General features: G+C 34.5%; 1 pseudogene; it reads left to right on the top strand.

Annotated features, from left to right (window-relative positions):
* The first annotated feature begins 8,464 nt into the window (after positions 1 to 8,464).
* On the top strand, positions 8,465 to 15,483 carry LOC128230852 (putative nuclease HARBI1; annotated as a pseudogene).
* The last annotated feature ends 525 nt before the right edge of the window (positions 15,484 to 16,008 follow it).

Raw genomic sequence — 16,008 nt, 5'->3', positions numbered from 1 at the left:
AAGAAAATTGTTACAGCCACGTTTGTTGAAATGGTCTTTCCCAAATACCTTCATACTATTTTTTGCTTTTCTTTTTCAGTCTGCTTTTTTGCAGCCGTCGGTGAAATCCGATAAAAATATTTCCATTTTACTGTTGACATATACTTTAACGATAAGGTTGGTAACATCCATCTAAAGATGATGAGGAATATTGTTTTGAAACACCGTTCGATGGGTGTCTACTTCTTGTTCCATATTCGAAAACGTTAACAACAAAAAATGCCGTCTGAAAGATATAATTTGTGCTGAATTCCAAATTCTGTATTATATTTCAGTCTTTGCCTTATTTTTCAGCACTTGTCATTTTGGGCAAGTAATTCAATAAAACCAATTGCCCCAAAACAGTTTTACTGGGCAAAAATAACAAATTGTACTTTTCATTTATTCCCTTACGGATAACAGCAATTGGAATAAAACCTACTTTTTAAGCCAATGACATTGCAGATAGGAAATCATTAAGTACAAGACTTTATCATTAAGAATTTCACTTTTTCGTCGGTATTTAAAGGTCCGCCCACTGCCACTCATCCAATACTCTGAGTCAGGTCTTCAGAATCATCCCTAAGTCATCAACGTCATGAATCCTTTTGGAGAGGATTGAAGGTGTAAACTAAAATAATAGACGTTAGTTTATGTTATATAATAAGTCGAAGTCTAAGAATATACTTTATGACATTAAAGCGTACCTGCGCATGCTCATGAAAAGCTTCTTATACCTCTTCTTCATCACTGGATGTTGTACAAACTACAGTAGAAGTACACTGCTTTACTTTTGATTTTCTCTCCTTCCTACGCTTCTGTCCTGAGGAAATTGCAAAGGACACAAAACATTGTTTTCGCTTGCTCTTCATATTTTAGCCAAAAACGATCTGTTTGCCACACTGTTTTGAAAGTAATATTAAGATGCTTCTGTCATACGGCCAAATGTCATGACCAGTTGATTTTGCTTTTAAACGTCTGTTCCAATATCTACGCGGTCAAAAGAAAATGTTTAAATAGTCATACTATATGGCAATTTCAGAACATTTTGATTATATCTTTTTATGATGTAATCAATAATGTTTTATTTCCGAAAGCAAATATATAACTTGCTTCTCTCAAATCAAATGATTACCAGAGGGGTGAAAAATAAAGATTTTTTCTGTATCTTGGGTTGTGTAGTCTTATGTGAAAAGGGGTGGGTAAGCTAATTGACGTTTAGATAAAATTGTTAATTGACGATTACAATGTTTAAATTTTGCTTTTAATTTAGTGAACGATTTAGATTTAGACATTATCATAGTCACAACGTCAATCCTTTAAACAAACATATGCCAATAATAAGTATTATGCAATACACTACCTATTATGATTATGATAGCCTATATATGGCTGAATTGAAGTCTGAAATGTTAGTCAAAATTCTTCCTTTATATATACATGTTTTTGAACAGGAGCAACATAACATGAATATTTAAACGAACATGGGTGTGAAAATTACACACATGCTTTGTTTTTCCCATGCACACATAAAAAAGACGGACCAAGGGGCAGGATAAACAATCGGGGTGAATCAACCAATTGAAGTGATTGGTTACTTAGCCACCCATCCCAAATCATGTTAGTCATTGCATGCAAAACTCTGCCACTGAATTAAGCTGACATGACCATGGATACTATAACAGTCATGCTTTGCTTATTGAATCACGTGTTATGCAAATATAAATTTCATTCATTCTTCCTTTCAAAAACAAACTGAAAGTAAAAATGAAAGTTGAGATACTTACTGGTAAAAAGCTCAGCAGACGACAAATCGGAAGTAAACAAATGCGCAGTCAACAAGTTCACTTTCCTTTTAACCGAAAGAAAATCGTAAAGTCACGATCGCACCCTTGCGATACGCTTTCTGAAACGGTCGCAAGTATGATGGTAACCTTCCAAGTTACGATACAGTACAAGCTACGACAATGTTTTAATGAAACGGCTCCGAGGCTTGTTCATCCAAAAGACTTGTTTTGATGACTGTGATATACTAACCACCTTTTTCATAAATAAACAATAGTAATCATTATATCGTTTACCTCGTCAGTTGCTCCACCATGATCAGGAATCAAGCCTGTCATAAAGTGTGACTGCGATGCCTCAGTAGAGCCTCCAATTACTAAATCCTCAGGAAGCTTCTGGCTAGTACCACTCCTATGACTGCCTTTAGCACTAGCACAAACAGTGAACTGTATTTTTCCCATGACACTGGTATTTCCCTAAGTTCCATGTTGGCAAGTTCATTTGGTGATTTACTTTTAAGCACCGGAGACTTTGATATACCAAGGCCTTTGCAGTCAGCGTTTACTTTCTTCAGGAACAATGCTTGTTAAAGTTTATTCGAACTATACTGAGCAAAGATTGTTTTTGAAATCTGCTCAAGATTTTTGCCACTGCCTATTGCTTTGCACAGATTTTGCAATTTCTCATGTCTTATACGCATGGACCTTATGTTGCTATTATTCTGTCTGACTGTCACCTGAAATATGTTATTTATATAATGTTAAAAATGGTATTTGCTCAATATAGGTCTGTAAAATGTAAGATATTTGACAAAAAGAACAAGCCATTTATATAAGTTTGCTTATGATATTTTTAGAAAAGGCATATTTCAAAATGTAAGAACGATGCTACAAACATATGTTGGGTTACTGGTTGACAGTTTTAACAAACAGTTATTTGCCATATTCTGTTTAATTTGCGAATTGATGAACAATTTTGTAGACTAAATATTTTTTTTCCCAGAGCAAGTACTGTGCGATTATGCTCCAGTAAATTGTTACCACACCCCCCCCCCCCCCTAGTTGGCCGTGTTTTTACCTCCCAGGTGGCCCCATAGCCCGGAGTAACTGTGGTGGTTTTGTTTTCACTCTAGTTAAAGTGACTGGTGCATTAACCAAAAACAAAATGAGCCCAGAACTATTATTACTTATGTCAATGATTATTGCCATGAAAAGTAGCCTTTTGGACAAGAAACTTTCAGTAAGATAGAAAACATAGACGCCAAGTCCATTAACAGCATCATATTATTTAACTTGTTCAATATCTTTTGCTTTTATTTGGTTTTGAAATACCACACTCGTCAATGCATTGTATTTGAATATCACATATCGAGGTTGGCTTTTTTACTCTTTATGCATATAAACAAAATTATAATATGAAAAGGTATACCTTCACGTCCGAATTTCCAGGGAACGACAACGACCTACTGCCCGCTTCTATGTCATGATTTGTTTTCCTGTGAGGTGAACGTTTTCGCCTCAGTTTCAGTGGTCGCCTACACTCTGATGTGTGTGCCTTTAAGTCATCCTTGGCATTGACTTAGGAACACATCTCAGTTTGCTTCTCGGTGAACAAGTACAAATCGTACGAAATTTAAAGTTTGGGTCGTTTGTCTTTTTCATGATTTCTGCAGTCTTTAATACTTTCCGGGTGCACTTGGAACAGACGTACTTCAGCTCTCGTCTACATTTTCTCTCAATAACCGATCTGAGACGAGTGTCCAGCTTTTCATACTTCCTGTATGACGACTTTGATACGATTAAACTGGCACATATACAGCTTATTTTGATCTCGTCCATATTTGTTTACATCATCTATCGATTAGAATTCCAATATGGCGGAAATGATGAAATTTTCCCGTACTTTATATAACAAGCGTTTTGATTAGTGGACGATGATGATGATGACATCAGGAAAATCATCTATTTATAGCTTTGCACTCGATTTGGCAGCGATTGAATCAGAGGTTAGATTTATCAAGATCGAACCTCTGATGAATGAGAATGACTGCATAGCGATCGTGGCGTCCTAAGCAGCTCGGAACTACCTGCTATTTCGGCCAAAAATAAATAAATATAATTATTTACTTTTTAAATGCTTGTTTTTATTTCATTCAAAGAATGAATGTTTGCAAGATGCAAATACGACAATTACCTGTTGCCAAGTATTCCCACGAGCGTATAACGCCCAATGTCAACAAAAGGGGCCTTTTCACTTTTAAAACTGAGCTGAATCCAACTTTAGTTTTTTTCAAATTTTATTGCAATAAAACAAAACATGAATATTTGAGTCAAGAAAACCAATATTGGGGCACTGTCTGTGCAATCAATATTTCATGATATATTTCAAACAAAAGCATATAATTCTCATTTTAAGGTACGTTAACTATTTTACAAAGGATATAAATTGTACGAGGAAGATGCCTTTGTTAGAACACATAATTAATATCAGGTTATATTTGGTATAGAATAATTTAAATGGGTGTTAATTTCCTATGAATTCGGTTGTAAAATTTTTACATAAATTGAGAAAACAAAGTTTTTTTCAAACAAACCATTTTTACTTTTTTGTTATTTGTGATATTTTGTAAGCAATAGTATTTTTTCCAAGTTAAAAACAATATCGCAAACCATAAACCCTATATCTATTTACATTGTAGAACATCGACTAGCATTGCATGCATCATTTGCAACATATAAGCCTTTGAATAGAAGATGCAGTTGGTAACGTACCTTACAAAAAGTTATGGTTTCATGTTAACGTATCTTACACTGCACATCATCATTAATTTCATCTGGCCTCGCTTTTGTGTAAGAGTGTTCATAGTTTCAGGAAAGGCTTTGAATACACTGCATTTTTTAACTGAAGAGATGAGTATACTGTTTTGTATTTCTTATCTACTTCCCTGAAGAATTACATGTTTCAATGTTCTGAGCTAAGCAAAAAATTATCGTATCTTCCGATATTATAACACTCTTAAAATGTGGCATTCCCTTAGTAATTTTTGCTGAAATATGGAGAGAATGCCACATTTTAAGTGTATTCATGCTAGTCCAAAACTAATATCGAATATTTTAGTGATTATTAAATTTTTTAGGAATTTGTAGTCTCCATCTTTCAGCTTGAACTGCCTCATTGTTTTTCCACAAGGCGATCCTCTATTGTGTGAAGAACTTGTTCCAGATCAACCCATAATTCATCTGGTTTAGGCAGCCATTTAAAAAGCGGAGGGGCTCCTTTATCCTTACCTGCTTCCATGAAAGATACCTTAGCATCGCCTTCATCTTCATCTAGTTCTAGTACTTTTGCAGGTTATATTATCGCATCTTATTCTTCCAATACAAAGCTGTTTCTCCTTTTGATCAAAGTTCATTTTAACAAACAGGGTCGTTTTAGCTGGCTGTTAAGGATCATCCGTGCTTGTTGAACTTGATACAGTAGGGAGTTGTTCCGGTTGCTCTTCATAACTCGTGCTTGATGATGATTTTGGTTTTGGTTGCTATTAGAGTGCTCATTCAACTCATTTTCTGATATTATTTTAGCCCTAAATATTCGAACATACATACTGTATTTCTTTCTCGTCTATTTTCTTGTTTATGTCTGTTAAGAGCGCCTATTAGTATATTGGCGCCTGTTTGATTTAGCTCTTCCTCGCTCATTTTCTAGGTATGTTGGATCATTTTTCTCCTTCCATTCTCTATATGCCTTCTGATATTCAGCTCTAGTCTTCCCTATGGTGCAGATCTGAAAAAAGTAAGACAATTTTAAAAAATGTATGATACGTTAACTATTTCAGCGTTAATTTCCACTATGACAGCTTTGAAAACTGTTTACATTCAACTTGATATGGAATATGAAGTCCTTATAGATTATATAAACACGCATACTAAGTCACATCATCTAACAATCAAGTCGTTAACAGACCATAGGGTATGTAATATACGTTAACTTCATGAAAGATACGTAAACAGGTTTGTTTACATTTTTACACCGAAAACACAATTAGCGGTAAATTGTGTGTGTGGAAAAGTATACGTCTTATGGCTTAAAGAAATACTTCAACAGAAATTCATATCTGATAACATACCTTTGGAAATATGTGCCTACTTCTTCATCAAAACAGTACCGATTTTTTTCTAATTGACCCGCTTCTTTAACTTTGGAAATCATCAGAAGTCACATGCTTCCGCCGGATATACAGAACAATATTTATGCGCATGTGCATTTTATGAACCCAAAGATAACATTTCAGCGTAAAACAATTTCTCAAAAAAGACATTAATGTATCAAACATTAACGTATCTTATCAATATTTCTTAATTTATTAAAAAGGTCGAGATAAAACGAACCTAAGATGTCGTTCTTGCTACATCATGTTGCGTAAGATACACTTTCAAGAAACGGTACATTTTTATATTCCATAAATGTTTTTGTTTTACCAAAAGTACTAAAAGGTTAACGTATCTTACGGAAAATGAACGTAACAAAAGAAATTTTAATAGTTTAGGTTTCCCTGAGAATAAATGAAAAAATAATTACAGTTATGACTATGGCTAATATTTGATATAGAATCTGTAGATGTGCTAAACGTACAAATTAAGGAAAACTATACTTTCCATCTTGAAGGCATGTGAAAACATAATCTGTGTCTCAAAGCTTTACTGCAAAGTTGTCAGTTTTTCACTGGTCGCAAAGTAGACATAGAAGTTAAGTTTTGTCATTGTTGCCCATAAAAGCCTTTGAGTCAATAGAAGTTAGTGTTAAGAGACCAGATATCAAGAATGTTGGCGTAGTCAGGCTTTTAAGCGGACCCTTCATTTTCTACTGTTTTTAAAGTAAAAATAGTCGAGACAGGCTATTTGTATGTTTTTTTGTAAGATAAGTTTGATACAGTTGGTCTCCAGTGCTGCATGAGGGGTTCTATGATGAGAAATGCATGTTGATAAGTCAGAGACACCAGTTTCAAGGTTCATCTGCTCATCCTGTGGCTGAATCCATCCTGAAGCGCTGGTTTCTAAGCGAAGAGAACTAATATGTTCTTGCATGAATTTATTCCCCAATAAATACACTTTATGCTACTAATATGTTGGCCACTCAGTAACTTCAATAGTCAAATTTTGATTTTTAGCCTAACGTGATACATCAGACTATTACAACTTACATGTCAACTAATTGTTAATTATTCTTAATAAGCACCCCGAAGTACCTGTAAAGAGTTATTTCACAAAATGGTAATGCATTTTTTCCAGGATGAAGTCTGCAAGCTTTTACACATGGGGCTAGCCACTTCCGAGATGTGGAAAACGGTGCACTTCAACAACGGATTGCTCTTAAGAAAAGTCACAAGTTCAATGGAAATTAAATTATTTGGGTACACTATTGACAAATGGTGACTTTTGGTATCAGAAAATTGGTTCATCAGCGTTCCTTCTCATCTGTGAGTTACCAGAACAGTATGGGTACTTTGATAGAATAGTTAATAGATCATATAGTTGCACAATAAATACAAAAAGATACTGAACGCCCTTTTAAATCGTTGATGCTATTCGAGACATTGACATGTTTTGTTCCATTTCAACTGAATGCTTTACTGTTGCTGTTATGCATTCCAATAGTTTCTTTTATTTACTTGATCATCACAGTCTTAATGATTGTGATATGCCTTGTACAAAAGGTGCCAGACATAGTTGTAGTAGTAATGTATGTCATTTTTTTATGCATATATTTGCAATACTTATGCGAGAAGCTAAAAAACTTTTTTAAGATGAGAGCAACAGTGTGTGTTTTTAGGTAACTCATGTCTCATTCAATGACATAAGATGATGCATACTTTGATAAGATTAACCTTTTACGTTTTTCTTTATTTAGCATTGTTGGAATAAGAGTGAGGTTTGTGCACGTAAACTGGTGTACCACAACAGTAAATTAAAATTTTACTGACCGTTCCAAGACGGTACCTAACAATCCTTGATGAACACACCTAGTTTTTTAAAAATGAATAGAAAATGAAGACTTCCTATTTAAACGAGATTGTGGCAATAACTCGAAGCGCAAATGTTGTAAGAAACACCTGTGAACTTGACGAGTTCAACCATTTAAGTTATTAATTTATTGTCGGGATTGTTGGATTTACATTTTACTGACCGTTCCAAGGCGGTACCTAACAATCCTTGATAAGCATACCTAGTTGTTTATATATAGTGTGTATGCACTGTGCTGTTTGTGGAGTTTGTGCTTTTCTTCCATGTTTCTTGTTTTTTTTTTTTTTTTTAGTTCTGTCTATGGCGTTTACCCACTGCCATTAAACGGGGTTTATGTTTGAACGTTTTTGCTACTGAGCTGTAGTTTTTCACATAAGTATTGAAGATTTTGAGTCTTTAAGCTCAAATAGCGAATTCTCAGAGATAAGTGTTCCTGGACCGCACGCCCATACTTCTGGGGCCGATTTCTCGAAAAAGATTATCCCGGAATTAGCGGCTGATCGCGATCAAAAACGGGATTAAGATGATCTTGTTAATTTTTGGGTTTCACGAAACATTATCTGGATCATCTAATGAGCTTAATCCCGTTATTTTAATCCTTATAATTAATAGGATTAAATCTCGGATTAAGCGATTTAAAAATGGCCGACTTTCACAGAAGATTGCAGCGTCTGCGTGAGAGAGCGGCCGGAATTACTATTCCGCGCCTGTTTAGGGACAGATTAAACCCGTTGGAGGTTCTATCGCCATAGGAGGTGTTTCGGCGCTACCGATTTAGGCCGAAGAGTATTATTACGCTGGTGACACTGATGTTTCCTTTGTGAGAGAGGGCAACTCTGCGTTCTTGTCCACTACCCCCTCTTCTGAGTGTATTAGTAACACTCCACTTTGTGGCCAGTAGTTCCCATTACACCGTAATCGGCGATGTTCATGGACTTTCGGCTTCATCTGTGTGTCGCGCAGTGCGTAGGGTTATTATAATTATGGCTAGGCTTGCCAAGAGGGTCGTGTCATTTCGGAGAGATGTCGGTGTGTGCAAGGCGGAATTTTATGCACTTGCGGGTAAGAACATCCACTTATTTATATATAATAACATTATCGATGTATTTCCTTCCTGTGAATATAAAATTCGGTAGTTCCTATAACCACCGGACCGGAAGTGGCGGAAGTGAAGCAGCTGTCAAACATTGTTGAACGATTTTTAACATTTTATACCTAAGGAAGTATTTTTCCATCATTTATTAGTCGATTTAGCTAACTGTAAAACACAAAAAATATCGTGTGTAGTGTATACATCTAAAAAACTTAGCCAGTGATGATTGCAAAACATTTTATTTCATTTTTTTCAATTTGATTTTAATTATTCTGACAAACCAATCATGTTTCTTAGCATGAACCACTCATTTTTCAAATGTTAAGTTTTGAACAAAAAACAAGATTTATTTGTTAGAACAATGTTTTTAAAGTACAAAACTTTTTATTTCTTGAAAAAATATTGATAAATAATTTTTTTATGATATTTTTTGTAATGGGGGGGTAGCCACATCATATGGCATATGTAAAAAATGACTCCAAAAAACGGTTCCAGGTCTTTTTTTATCTAGCAAACAAACACAGCTATACTTTCTTGCATTTTTCACAATATATAACAATAATATAACATGATATTAACCAAACACAACACAAATCTTCTAAAAATTAGTCTATATGCTCTTAAATATAGTGAAAAATAATCACAATTCAGCCCTGTGGCGACACTCCCGATGGTCAGTTTTCTCCTTTACTGCTTTGATGTGGATGGGGTGTCCAATGGTGATTCTGTGTGCCTCAGAAGGTCTGAAAATATATCATTTGGCACATTAATAATGCAAAAATGTATTTTTTGTGGTTTCACCAATCTGTTAATTTGCTTACATTCATCGGAACAAGTGGCTAAAATATGAAATTAAGTATACATAATACATAAACAAACATAATAAACACAGCACATTATTATAACTATTTCATGTACAAAAATTAATAGACATTTCCTTATCTTTTTATATTTCAGCGCCTTTATTTATTTGTTTCAATTATCTAACAAATATAGGGTGTAGTTCCTGAAAAAAAGCATCCTGACAAGTGCCTTGTCTAAATACTGCTGAGAAAAGAACCGTCAATCATTTTCAATGGAATGTAATAAAATTAAAACAAAGCTATAAGTAACTTTTCATGTATGTTCCATTTCATAACAAGGCACAAATCTGTGGACACTAGAACAAGTGTTAGTAGTAAGCATTCATTAAACAAATATTAGTTATAACAGTAACTAACTATGCTACGTCAACTTAATTAACTTTAACAAAATATCACTGAATGGCAATAGGTTCAGCCCTGCATTTTATTATATGCAAGTTGACAATTTCTCAATGTAATTAATAAAGTTTTGTTATGTTTTACAAATGAGGAAGTACATTGGGAAATGGATTATATTTAATAGTGTATAAATATATTACTTTGTAAAGTCATGTTTGAGTTTAGCCTAAAATACAGAGCCATTTAAAGCATTGTTTCATGCAATCAACAGGATCATCGGGAATCAACTCAAACGGAAGTAACAGGTAATGTATCAACAGCTTGTACGTGCCTTCCACTACTATTTCAAGATCACCATTATCATAGTCCTCTTTCAGTTTGTAACAGTACACATCGGGGAAGTTGTCGTAAATGACGTTATACCAATTTGGGTAGCCAGGAACAGTTGAAATAACACGCCCAGGGAATGGCTTTCGAACATCATCTTCCATCTGGAAATGTATTATTTTCTTGCCAAGGAACACAGATTTTTCAGTTGGTCCTGGGCCAAAAGCAAGGGCTGACTGTATTAACGTTTTTACATTTTCTGTTAATTTTTCTATGCTGTACTGGACACCCTTTTCAGACAACTGGAACAATTTTTTGTCTGCCTTTTGATCTAGTACTGTTTTTCTGAACAGTATTTGTGTTTTAAGAGCCTCTTTTTTCTCTGCTTTTATTGTTATAACATGCGTATTAAAATAACGACAACAAATATTGGGAACAAATACCAAACAAAACCATTAACAAAAATTCATTTCCGTGTTTAGTGACTGAAAGGAAGCTATATAATTATATTGTTCTTATTTGGAATACTTATTTCAAATACTGGGAATAAGGTATATTACATAACTTACATGTTTGCTGGAACAGGATGAACGTTCAAAATTGTCGGTTTCAGGGGGCTGTGTCTCAGTGTCCGAGTCAGAACTTATTACAATAACATCACATGCTTCCTCGGGCTCAGGTGTGTTAAGTCTTTGCCTTAGGCGTTTCACAGAAATGGGACTATCCAAGAACAAGTCTTGCGAGCTTCTCAAATGGTATTCATTTGCTGAATCAGATTCCGATGAGGACATGACCTTAAAATATTAACAAAATGAAGTTTTATTCAAATATCTATTACCGATAAAGAAGCCAGAAATGGAACCTATCAGTGACAGTAATTAAACTGAAAAAATGATGAAATTAACAATTCCAATAAACAAATGCTTATTTCTAAGCAAAAATAGATTGGATAAAATATATTTATCATAATATTGCCCATTTATGAGACCAACATACATAGACAACATTCAGATAAATTTTCTATCCGAATATTGTGCTTGTCCGAAAACAACAGTTTTTCAAACAATGTTAAATACTCTGAAATGAATATTCTTGTCCAGGGACTACAAATAATCGTTAAATTAAATGTTAATCCTAACATACAGTATGAAAACAACAGTCAATTCTCGCTAAAATCAAATACTGACACAGTACATAATGATAAACAGAATTCCGGAAACACTCGTAAGCGTTCGTGGATTTCCGTAAATCTTACAGTTGGGTCATAATATATCCAAATTCTTATCTTTTACAACAAAATATAGTAAAATAATAACTGTTATTTTATTTGTTATACATTGTTCTTCATTATTATCACAATTAGAAAGTTAAACACGCCGTGTACATACCTTTTGAATGGAATTTCAACTTTCGATTCGTGTTTATTTTCTTGCAGAAATTTCGCGGGAGAGAATAAATCACGTGTTTAGCACGATTAATGTATCTAGTTTTGCTATTGGTTGGTTTCCGATGGGTTGTCCAATCAAAATACAGTTTACAAGCTGTGCAAACCACCCTACAAAATCATGTTCCAGCGAGACAACTTTTCGGCATGTGTGTTATTTACCATATCGGAGTTGTCTCCCTTGTGGTTCATGCTATGTTTCTAGCATTTAGATGCTATTCTTTTCTAATTGTATTGGAACATTGCTCAAGATGAAAGTAAATGAGATTGATATGCCATTGTAAATGTTCTATCCCCGGAATTGGTGTAAGTAAATAACTTGTTAACTATTCCATCCACATTTCTTGACAGCACTCTGAAAAATTCTAAAGGATGTGTACATTAGTATTTATCAAAGTGATGCATGTATGTGGGTAAGAACCATTTGACGGGTTAGCTGATATTGTTGCTATGATCAGAGCTCCACACCAAGCAGACTGCTCACTCCCTGGTTATTTCTAGTATAAAGAAACATGAAAAAATGCACTCAAATCCACAACTGAATAAACATTAGCATGACTCTTTATTAAATCAGCAGAGTGTAACAGGTAGCTGGTTCTTATCCCGCAAACACACCATGTACGGTACCTATTAAGTATTAATAAAAATGATGAAAATATAATGTTATTCTAAATAACCTACTAAAATTTCAGGATTTCCGAATGTCATTGGTTTGATAGACGGTACTCAAGTACGTGTACGAGCCCCTCATGAGTTTGAAGCCGATTATGTAAACAGGAAAGGGTATCATTCGATCAATGTGCAGGTACATGGAAGGGAGTTGTGATGAGTTTTTTATAGTTTAAACTTTTTCATTTTAACATGATTTTAAAACTAATTAATAAGCATTATATTATTCATTCTCGCTGGCAGGATTTTATGAGAGAGTGTGGTCTTATGTTGTTTGGGAGTCCGGAGTACCTGGAGAATACAATTGTCTTACTTGATATCCACTAATCTATCTCACACTAATGCACTGGCATGATGCAGTCATGCACCCAAGCTGGGAAATCGAGCCAGGGTTGACCAGATGAGAAGCAAGTCGCATACCGGACAACCAAAGTGTGTTTTATTGTACTAAGGTCTTTCATGTATTATTCATAAATTTCTTCCATACGGGTAAGGCACCTGTCAATAGCATTACATATTTGACCTCAAATTATATTTTTTCTCTTTAAGATTTGAAGACGGTTTACCAAAAGATCAATTTGTGAGGGTGCAGCTTTGAAGACAAGTTTTACTACTGTTGTATGTGCACTATTTCAGATGGTTTGTGATGCAAAGCTTCGTTTTATGAATGTTGTTGCCAAGTGGCCAGGAAGTGTCCACGACTCCAGAATATTCAAAGAGTCACGCCTTGCTTCAGAATTAGAGCAAGGTACCTGGAGTGATTTTTGTTTTGTTTAACGTTCTAACCTTTTCAAGAGGTATTATGATGTTATATGATAAACTTAGGCCGTTCATTAAAATGTCTGGTCAATATTTTTTTTATTTTGTCTAAGAAAATTTTCTTTTATCCAATCTTGATTAACTGTCTACGTGGTCTATTGGTTATGCATCCGCCTATGGAGCGGGAGGTCATTGGTTCGATCCCTGGCTGCCTCATAACGCAAGGTCTAAAGACACACACACACATATACACACACACACACGAAAGGTGAATTTATAGATTATGAAATAACAGTATTAATTTGCAATATTTTAAAATCAATATTGGAAACAGAACACTGACCATTTGTTATAATTTGCTTGATGTTGTATTGTAGGCCAAGATAATGGGTACATACTGGGAGACAGTAGGTATGGCTGTAAGCCATACCTTCTCACACCATACCTGAATCCAAGAACAGGACCTCAAGAAAGGTACTTCACATACACTTCTTTTATGTAGATTATAGATGCTTATTTTTAGCTCAACTATTCGAAGAATAAGGAGAGCTATACTACTCACCCAATCTTCGGCGTCGGCGTCACCCCTTGGTTAAGGTTTTTGGTGCAAGCACACATAGGTAAATATCTCAGCAACTACTTGAGGTATTGCATTGAGACTTTATACAATGATACTCAACCATCCAACCTACTTAATTAAACAAGTTAGATAACTCTAGTTTGCATTTACTAGATATGCAAATAATAGGCCTTTATTATTTGACTTAGAAATTCTGGATAAGTTTTTGCGTGCAAGCATACATAGATTAATTTCTCAGCAACTACTTGAGGTATTGCATTGAGACTTGATACAATGTTACTCAACCATCCAACCTTCCTTATTAACCAAGTTAGATAACAATAGTTTGCATTTAATGCAAATTATAGGCCTTTATTATTTGACTTAGAAATTCTGGTTAAGGTTTTGCGTGCAAGCACACATAGGTTAATATCTCAGCAACTACTTGAGGTAATGCATTGAGACTTTATACAATGGTACTCAATGATCCAACCTACTAAATTAATCAACTTAGATAACTCTAGTTTGCATTTAATGCAAAATAATTGCCCTTTATTATTAAAATTAGAAATTCTGGTTAAGGTTTTGCATGTAACCAATTTTAAGTCAATACCTCAGCGAATACATCATGTTTTGCATTGAAACTTTACACACAGGCTCCCAACCATTTAACCTTCTTATTTAATCAAGTAAGATAACTCTATCTTTCATATTATATAATTTTTACCCCTTTGTTATGCGACTTAGAAATTCTGGTTAAGGTCTTGCATGTTAGCACACATAGGATAATATCTCAGCAACAACTTGATGTATTGCATTGAGACTTTATACAATGGTATTCAACCACCCAATCTAATTGAATAACCAAGTTAGATAACTGTATTTTGCAAATAATGGCCCTTTATTATTACACTTAAAAAATCTGGTTAAAATTTTGCATGTAACCACATTTATGTTAATATCTCAGCACATAGTGTATTGCATTGAAATCTAATCTAACAGTGATCCATGCATGTTTCGCCAAAACTTTTCAATCTTTACACTGAAAAGCGGCGGAATAGTAGAGCGCGCTGTCTCTGTGACAGCTATTGTTTATTTATTTGTGTCAATACCTGTATTTTTATGCAATCGGTTATGAAATATAAAACTAATCATATTTTCTGAAAAAATGTATCTACAATAACCAAAGTTTTTTCTGTTATTCTCAAAAAATCAATTATGTACCATTTAATTTGCAGCAGAATTACTTGAGATTTATATCTTTATTACGAAAAGACATAGAAGCATATGAAAAAATAAATAAGTGTGTTATTTATAGCAGTCAAACTTCCATTTTAAGGCAGTTTAATGTTTTCAGGTATAATGAAGCACTGGTTAGAACAAGGGTAACAGTGGAGAGGTCTTTTGGAGTGCTGAAAAGACGATTCCCATGCTTGTCGTATGGTCTTCGTTTGGAACCAGAGATGGCATGCCAAGTGATCATAGCCTGTGTTTTTCTTTATAACTATGGCATTGAACGTAGAGACATCATGGCAAACATGCACGATGCTACAGACATTGACCAGCCTCAGGCAGATGTTATCCCAGCAAACGAAAATGGACTTTGATATAGAGACATTGTGGCCCAACGTTATTTTTAAAAACCTGTATGGTTTTATATTGTTTGCAATAATGCAAACTGGTAAACATCAAGCACCTTCAAAATTATTCTTACTAGTGATCTTATATTATTAGTCGAATTTTATATTTTATGCCCCCCTTCGAAGAAGAGGAGTATATTGCTTTGCACATGTTGGTCAGTCGGTCAATTACTTGAAGTATGGTCATCAAACTTGACATAAAGATATGGTTCATACAGAAGTTTCACCAAAATATTTAAGGACTTTTTAAGGACTAAATAAGGCCCAAACCCCTCATTATAAGGTCCTATAATCTCAACAACCTTACCTTGTAATTTTTATAACTGGCTTAGTTCAGCAATGCAGACTCAACATTCTTTAAGCTGTTGGACCTTCTCATCTAATTTCTTACTTATCTTGTCACTTAACGACATTTTGTCCTTTGCCTTTTGTCTCAAACTGTTTGAATGCGCAATAAATGATAAGTTGCTCTCTTTTTCTGCCTTCATGGAA

This window comes from Mya arenaria, chromosome 4, assembly GCF_026914265.1.
Source record: "Mya arenaria isolate MELC-2E11 chromosome 4, ASM2691426v1".
Taxonomy (NCBI): domain Eukaryota; kingdom Metazoa; phylum Mollusca; class Bivalvia; order Myida; family Myidae; genus Mya; species Mya arenaria.
This window is presented reverse-complemented; position numbering and strand designations above follow the sequence as displayed.